This window comes from Pocillopora verrucosa, chromosome 12 (genome assembly GCF_036669915.1).
Source record: "Pocillopora verrucosa isolate sample1 chromosome 12, ASM3666991v2, whole genome shotgun sequence".
Lineage (NCBI taxonomy): Eukaryota > Metazoa > Cnidaria > Anthozoa > Scleractinia > Pocilloporidae > Pocillopora > Pocillopora verrucosa.
Genome location: NC_089323.1, coordinates 20,710,776 through 20,718,707, shown reverse-complemented (window position 1 = coordinate 20,718,707; position 7,932 = coordinate 20,710,776). Strand labels below are relative to the sequence as shown.

The 7,932-nt window shown below is 38.3% G+C and overlaps 1 pseudogene; it reads right to left on the bottom strand.

Moving 5' to 3' along the window:
* Nucleotides 1-1,862: 1,862 nt before the first annotated feature.
* Nucleotides 1,863-7,643, bottom strand: LOC136276760 (uncharacterized; annotated as a pseudogene).
* Nucleotides 7,644-7,932: the final 289 nt, after the last annotated feature.

Here is a 7,932-nt window from a genome sequence, read left to right as displayed (position 1 = left end):
AGCTTCACGAGGAAAATAAGTGAGGCGATCACTGTACAATTTACATAAATGTTTCAAAACTTCGTGAGAGGAGAAGAATATGAAAGCGATTTAGAAAATAAAACGTTCTCTTGAATCTAAATGATTATCCATTTACTTTTCGAATGGACCACATGATAAAAATTACAAAAGAAGACGGCCTTAATGAAGTACTTCTAGTTCGCACAGCGGGGAATGACCGATGCCTCTTAAGTTGTTTGTTACCAGTTTTTCTTTGAATCTAGCAATGCCCCATATCTTTTTATCAAAAAATTATGTTTGTACTACGTTATGAAAAAAAGGCCAACCAGCATAACAGTAATGCAACAGAATTCCCCAGTCAAACACCAGGGTCTTGGCCTAGGAAGTTTTTCAGTTGACAAGCAGGAATTTTCGTCGAACAGTTGGGAACTAGCAATCAAATAAATCTAACTGCGTTGATCTACTTGGAGCAGCAATACAATAAGTTTTCAATATTCTATTTCAAATCTTACTTCTGTTTCCGGCATATGTCAAACTGCTGATGCTTGGAATTATGGGATTTACGTCAGAAAAATACTCAGTCAAGCATGAATTCAATAGGGAATGGCACCCGACTAAACATTAACAAGGTCATCTGTGTTTTACCAAAATGCATGAACTAATTTGTTAAACCATAGCCGTGTATCTTCGGCCTTCTAAATCGTGAATGGTTGTCAAAGCATGGTTTAAGACTGACCAAAGGCCAAAAAATAGACAATCGACCGACAGATGATTTCGAACCTCCTTAGCTCATGATTAGGTTGATATGTCATGACTAAGATTATGATGAAGTTATAGCATGTGTACTGAATCCTCTTACAATTTTAAGCAATAACAACAATTCGGTCATGAGTTACCGTATTCTTATCCTGTCCCTCCGATGTGGAGGACGCGAATTCGAAGAAGCCATCGCGTGATGCTTTGCTAAACTTTTGTTTGAATACAAGTCTAACCGTTTGCAATCATTATTCCGTGTCTTACGTCTCTAAGAAGTCAGATTTACATAAGCTTCACCAGTAAAATTCCTTCGGTACTATCGTCAACATTACTACCTTCTAAACTCACCGGATAAACCATCATTGCTACCCATTTCGGAAATCATCCTGCCGTAGAAGCTAAGCAAAGTCTGAGTGCAAATGGTATTTTCGTCATTAAATCGAAGAGAGGCTAGTAATCATTAAAATTTATTTATAGAAGCCAGTCACGTCATCCCCTTGACATAAGTCATTACTAGAAAGCCAATAGACAACCTTTCAGTACCCGTCGCACTATAGTAGAGTATTCATATTCTCTAAAAAAAAATTAACCTCAAAAGCATTTACTTGGGATCAGGGGAACATAGGGACTTGGTCGAATCTGTCTGTCAACGGCTAATGCTAGGCACTTAAAATATTTCTTCACGCGCAAACGACAACATATAGCTCACACCTAGATTTTATTTTTTGCTTCTGTGAAAACTGTGGAAATGTCATCTTTGACACGACTTACATGTATATATGAACACATGCAAGATACTCTTGAAGGGTGTGATGATGACTATTGGCGGAGAAGCAGAAGGGGGATAAGAAACAATAAATACGGACTTTATCAAAACCCAATTATTTCCTTAATTTCTGGGACGAAAAATGTAATCCATGTCACGGGACACAAAACAAAGAGGACATAAATAAATAAATGAATAAATAACATTAAATGGAATAAATAAAATAAACCGCGAGGACACCGATAACTTATGAAACTGTACTTAGAAAACGCCATCAAAGCGATTTAAAGACAATTTTTAATCTCTCGTTGGTGAGCGTTGCCTCTCGAGGTAAAAAATCAATGTAGTCATCAGTTAGTTGCTATCTTTGTTCTCAATGGTATAAAGCATTATACTAAAGCGCATTCTCTGTTCTAAGAGGTAAAATTTAGGCAATCGGTATTTTAATAGGGGCTGGTTTGATCTGATCATATGGGGCAAAAGAACCACATGTACGCTACTGATACTTTTAAGCCTATGTGTGTTCAAGAACACTGTGGTGAATAACGTATCTGACAGAGAACAAAAGAAATACCAGTTCTATTCATGAAACGAGGTTAAAACATGGACGTACACAGTAATTAATTTTACCAAAAACCATTTTCGCTAGCCAGTTGAAGGAAGAAAACTGGCTGCCGACAAAATTTTCTGAGTTCCGCCAACCTGTTAGCGGCCGAACGAAAGAGAGGACAAGCGACAAACAGCGCATGCGGGATGCAGTTTTTACTTTGTCTGATACCCGCCGTTTTTTCGCGCGCCCGCCTTTTCGCTCGTTTGCACTTAGCACAAACTTTAGTATCATTGGCCCTTCAATAACCTCAAAGTGCAGACGAGATAATATCTATAGAGTGTAAAATGTACGATTTTTTCAGCAGCGCGAAAATTTGCAGAAACGGCGGTCATTCCATCAACTGTGGTAACGTATTTACATTAGTAACTTGTAGGAGCTCAGCTATTAAAGTCGAGCTCGTCAGCTTCGTTGTTATTTCTGACTGATTTTTGTCTGTAATTCAGCATGGCCATTCTCGCGGTTTGTTCCTTCAACTGTTTTTTCCTTCGTCGATATATCTGCGCCATTTTAAGAGTATTAGAACAATTATAAATATTCCGAAGCAGATAAAACAAGTGGTGATTTATAGCTATAACTGTTACGTTTTAGTATCTGCAAGGGAAAAAAAACGATGGTGTTAAAGAAAAACTTGAGCGCAAGGTATTGAGATTAGTTTAACTAGGCGTGAAGTTAAGAAGTCTCTTCCTGAGAGATGTTTGGTCGATCTAATCTTGTCTAATTTGGAAACTTAAAGAATAGCTGAAAACGCCCACACTCTGTCGTGAGGGGAGTTTTAACCAAAAGAAAAAGTGCAATAATCAAGGCATTATCACAATCGTTAAGGAGGTCAGTGGGAAGTTTTACACTTCTCTATAGGAAGAAACGAAAACTTGTCATGTGAACAACAAATTGTCATGTGTTTCTTCATCAGGGCTATGATTTTTAACCCCAACGGAAAGTGTACTATCAATAGTAGGTCAGGCCATCAATTGTTGATGGCGACAATGTTAGTCTTTGCCAAGCGATAAGGTCATGTATTACTTCTCCGTACTTCGTTACATCTGAGTTTCTACTCTTATTGATGTGAACCTCAGTATATTTGGGAGAATAGGTTCAGTTACCTTTAGTAGCTGCCTCTTTCAGTACCAGTATCTGACAGATAGTGATATTGTACTGCTTTACATCGTCTGATGTGGTTACTTGACACGTATATATTCCAAAGTCAGCAAGTGAAGAAACCGTTACATTTAGGACTCCATCTCCACTGATATTAAGAATAGATTGTCCCTTTGTCCATTTGTAATTGGTCGGTTCGTCAACGGAAGCGTGACAAAACAAAGTTATTTTATCACCTATTTTCGAAGCTACACATTCTTGTTTCATGGAACCAATCCAAATTCTGTGCGGATCATCTAGGCAACAAAACGTAAAACAATTACGTTGAGGCTAAATAAATGTAAAGAAAAAGCACTAAAACGGAAATTAATTGAGAAATTTTATTGTTCGTTGGGATGTGACACTTTCATACAAATACACTGTTCGCCGGCTTGCTTGTTTCATTGAGAATGTCAATTCAGGGCCTTGTAAGAAAAGGGCAGGAGTATTTTTGTATTCTTTGTTATCAGAAAAAAAAAAAAAAAGTAAATGATAGGAATTTTAAGTATCTTTTGCAATAAAAATTATGTGTCTAAATTTGAATAGTGTTACTCACTCTAAAACTCGGCAGGGGACCACACCCTCCCACGTCGTATGCATTCGGTGTCGACCTCAGAGTACGTTCCTGCCTTTCTGTTCTAACTACGGTGGTGCATGACAGCAGAGTTTATGACGTCTCTAACCATTTATATTTTTATTAGCTTCATCAGTTGTTAACTGCTTTAGGATGAAACATCACTGGTCAAGAACACACCAATTCAGTGATGAGACAGCTGTTCGGGCTTTTAAATAATCCAATTTCCCGCACGAGGTATGGGGAATCAATCTCTTATAAACATTGGTTTAATATAGTTGTTCAATCAGCGAGTTCACGAGGATATGTTTAGGTACAATTAAGTTGTTGTCGAGTGTTAGCCCTCTTGATATAATAAGAAAAGTATATTACCGTTTGATTTATCCTCATTGCTTCACTTGATGCACTCGGTGTGCTTTTCCAACTCTTGTAAAGCGCCAACACCCTGAAACGATAATCCTGATCTTGCTTGAGAGTAATAACAGTTGCTGTGTTATTACTAACAGTACATCCTGTATCAGTTAATTTTTACACACATTCCACCGCTTTCCATGTAGTTTCTCCACAGCATTTTGCTTCCACTGAGTAGTTTGTGAACTCAGTGGGAGTTGGCTTCCAAACTAATGTGATAGATCTATCGGAGCTTGAGACAAATCGTGGTACACTCGGATCACCTCAAGAAGGAAAAATTAAATCCATGATACACATACTCGAAGTGCAAATAATGATGACATAAAGTGTCCACCTGTAATCAAATCTGATTCGATTTGAGAGGCGGGAGATTGCGATATTTGACCATTTGTTACTGATGTTGAGTATTTTTTCGATATGTGTGAGTACCAAATTACGAAGAGTTGAGGTTGTATTGAATGGAATAGGACTACTTGGAGGGTTTTTTCCCCTCACTTTCTCAACTGAAAGTCAAACGAAACCTTACCTAATTCTCGTAGCCATTGACTCCGATACCTGACTATACACCAGATAAGGAGAAACAAGTCGTAGGTAGTATAGTGCCCGGGGCTCAGACCAGTAAGAGTTATTATGGCCTTGGGTACCTTGACAACGCACGATCCAACTACATTGCTTCGTCGGCGGCATTTAGTATCATACCATTTGTCAGTTGTGTTCGACCATATTTGTATTGTGTACGTTACATCTGTCACGTCAGGTATGCTGCACTTTATTGTAAGAGAGTCCAGTGTGCTTGAAACATACTGTGGTATTGCCAACGAGATGCCTGCAAGATACAAATTCGCTGTTGTAGTTTAGTGACAAGAATACATGAGAACAGACGAGAGTCTGTTTGTGTAGGTTACATTTTCGGCACTTTCGGACACTTCACTGTAATCAATTATGATAACTGCGCAAATTGTTTTCCACATTCCTTGATTTATGACAAAAAGGAAAAAAAATCAAGATGCTGATTAGAATTGTATATTACAGCATCAATACTCTCAGGTATTGGGTCAAACTTGTCGAACACTTTAAGATCAGCTGCAATCAAGTAGTTCTAAATACTCGACGCTCAGCCAATCAGAAAAAGCGTGACGTGGTCAAGAAAATGGAGACCTCTCTTATGACATAAAATAATTATTTGACCTAAAAATACTGGCAACTTACCAACAGCAGCAACAAAACTCACCCCAGCTTCTATCAGAACACGTTGCTCCAGCAGCAAGACCTTCATTGCAAGTGCGTTTTCCCCAGCCAGAGTTAACACAATGAAAAAGAGAACTCTCATTCCAACGCATTGTACGTCAGTTAGCCACAATGTATTATTGCTCTGCTTGAAAGTGATATTTTGGTAATATGCTAAGGCTTCATTGTAGCCCAACAGTCGGCAAAGAACATTAGCATCCACCAAGTCCCACAGTTCGCCACACACTGAACCCCAGGCGCCGGAACGACGTACTTCAACTCGGCCATCTCTTGCAGTCCGTCCTTGGACCAAACGCACTACAATAAACACGATTACGCGATCATTAAAGTGTTCAGTCATTGGGTTTTTTTTGTTTTTTGTTTTTCTCCTAACAATATTTTGTCGCTCCCATTTCCTGATCTTGCTATATTGTCTTAAAATTAAAAAAAAAGAGCTTACATTCATTGCCTGCCCTGGATTGGACAGGGGATTATGACTCCTCATGTTGATTATAGAAGTTCAGGCTTTCAGGAAGAAAGAAGTTCTGTGATTATAGAAGTTCAGGCTTTCAGGAAACGTAGCCCTTGTCGGGTTACGTTTCTTGAGATACCTCAAGTTAGCCTCTTTATTTAATTTTGTTTGCTTTGTTTCTCGAGTACAATGTTAAAAAATGCTCTGTTTTATCAGTTTTATTAATCGGTACAAATCGTTTATCTACCTTAACAAAATTATAACAATGTGTCTTTTATGGTGGTGATTTTCATCACGCATAACAATGACTACAGGCGATATTTCAATTTTGTGCATAATTATGTGCTGGTTGCCTCTGATGACTGTTTCTAATTTTGTTACAAAATTCATTACCGACAAAAAAAGGATTTGAACAGTTCTTACATGTAGAAGCATGTGTTATTGCGTCACCTGCGTCTTTTGCCCACGTCTTCACGGAGAGCACTCCTATCAAAACATCCAGCCGGTTAATAATGTGTAAGGTCAGGAGCCCATTACTGGGCTCATAGTAAGGTACATTATTCAGATTTCATCAGGCTGACATCATCTCATAAAGGTTACTATATCGACAACAATACATATGGTTTACGTATATTTCAGCGGTTATTCGCCGTTACGTTATATTGGTTAATCAAAGACTGATTTCTTGCTCTTTCTCTATTTATCACGTCACGACGGAGGGGTTTGGCAGTCAGAAGATCAGTTTCCGGTTATGTTTATCTTCCAAGCGAAAAAATAGCATGTAAATAACAGTCTGTCAATCTAATTAGTCTGATAAATATGTAAGGAAGATTGCAAGAAAAACAAAGTGGCGATAGAGACTCACAAACTCGCACAAAATTAAGCAGAGTAAGCGTAAAAGGAAATGATTGCCTTACTTCACCCTTTTACCTTCGGATTCCTCCGTACACATTTTGAAAACGGGTTTCCGCAAGAAAGATAATGACATAGCCGTAAACTTAATTATTTCGTACATTGTCCTGTGTTCAACAATTACCCCACATTAATTACTTCTAAGAGCTCTTTGTGCACGCACGGTGTAACTTGGAGTCACTAACCGTTCAAATCGTCAAGGCTTCTACACGTCAGCATGCACAAAATGCTTTGAACAGAATATTTCTTTCTGTTGAAGATAGTGCAAATAATGAAGAGGTTTGAAAACTCTTCGTTGCCAAGGGAAAGCAGGGTTACTCGATTCACAGTCATAATTCCTTCGTTTTAAGTGCCAGATATATGTGAGGCATATTTATATTTCTACAAAATCAAGTAACATTTTCGCTGCTGCTAAATAAAAAAAGGGTTAAAGGCTCGGTTGGACATTTCATTTAAGATCTTTTGTATAATTGGAAGGTTAAACATCCTGTAAATGCGGTTGTAAACACCTAAACCACGCGATAGAACAAGGTTTGTTACACCTGAATAGAGTTCACGTAATATATTCGTGTTGATTGTGTTTCTGATTTGAGTCGATTAACATACATGCCAACAGAATAAGCCGGGTTGCCCTTGTTCCCTGCATTTTTTTGAAAGTTCGTACTGTTTACAAGGTACGTCTGTGTTCACGTCTGCTTGGTACTGCTGGTATTATTACTGTAATCTTATGAATTTTCATGTGATACGAAATGACGCGTATGACAGTAGCATGAAGGTTCTACGATTTATTAACGTGGATTCTACTCAGGACAATGGCCGCCCGGATTAACAGTAGTTATACGCGCTCTGTTGATTTGAGGTGAGGAGGGAAAGTTCATCTTGTGATAAATGAAAAACAGCTGCAGATTCTGGTCATGCATACGATTATGTCTGTTTTCGACATGATTTAGAGCTCCCCCGGCCTTTTAAAGAGGGAAATAAGAAACAAAAACCACACTGATGGCCAAATATTGTTATCCTATGACCCGACGGGAGAGACACTGTAAAATGACTTTACACGTAAATTAATA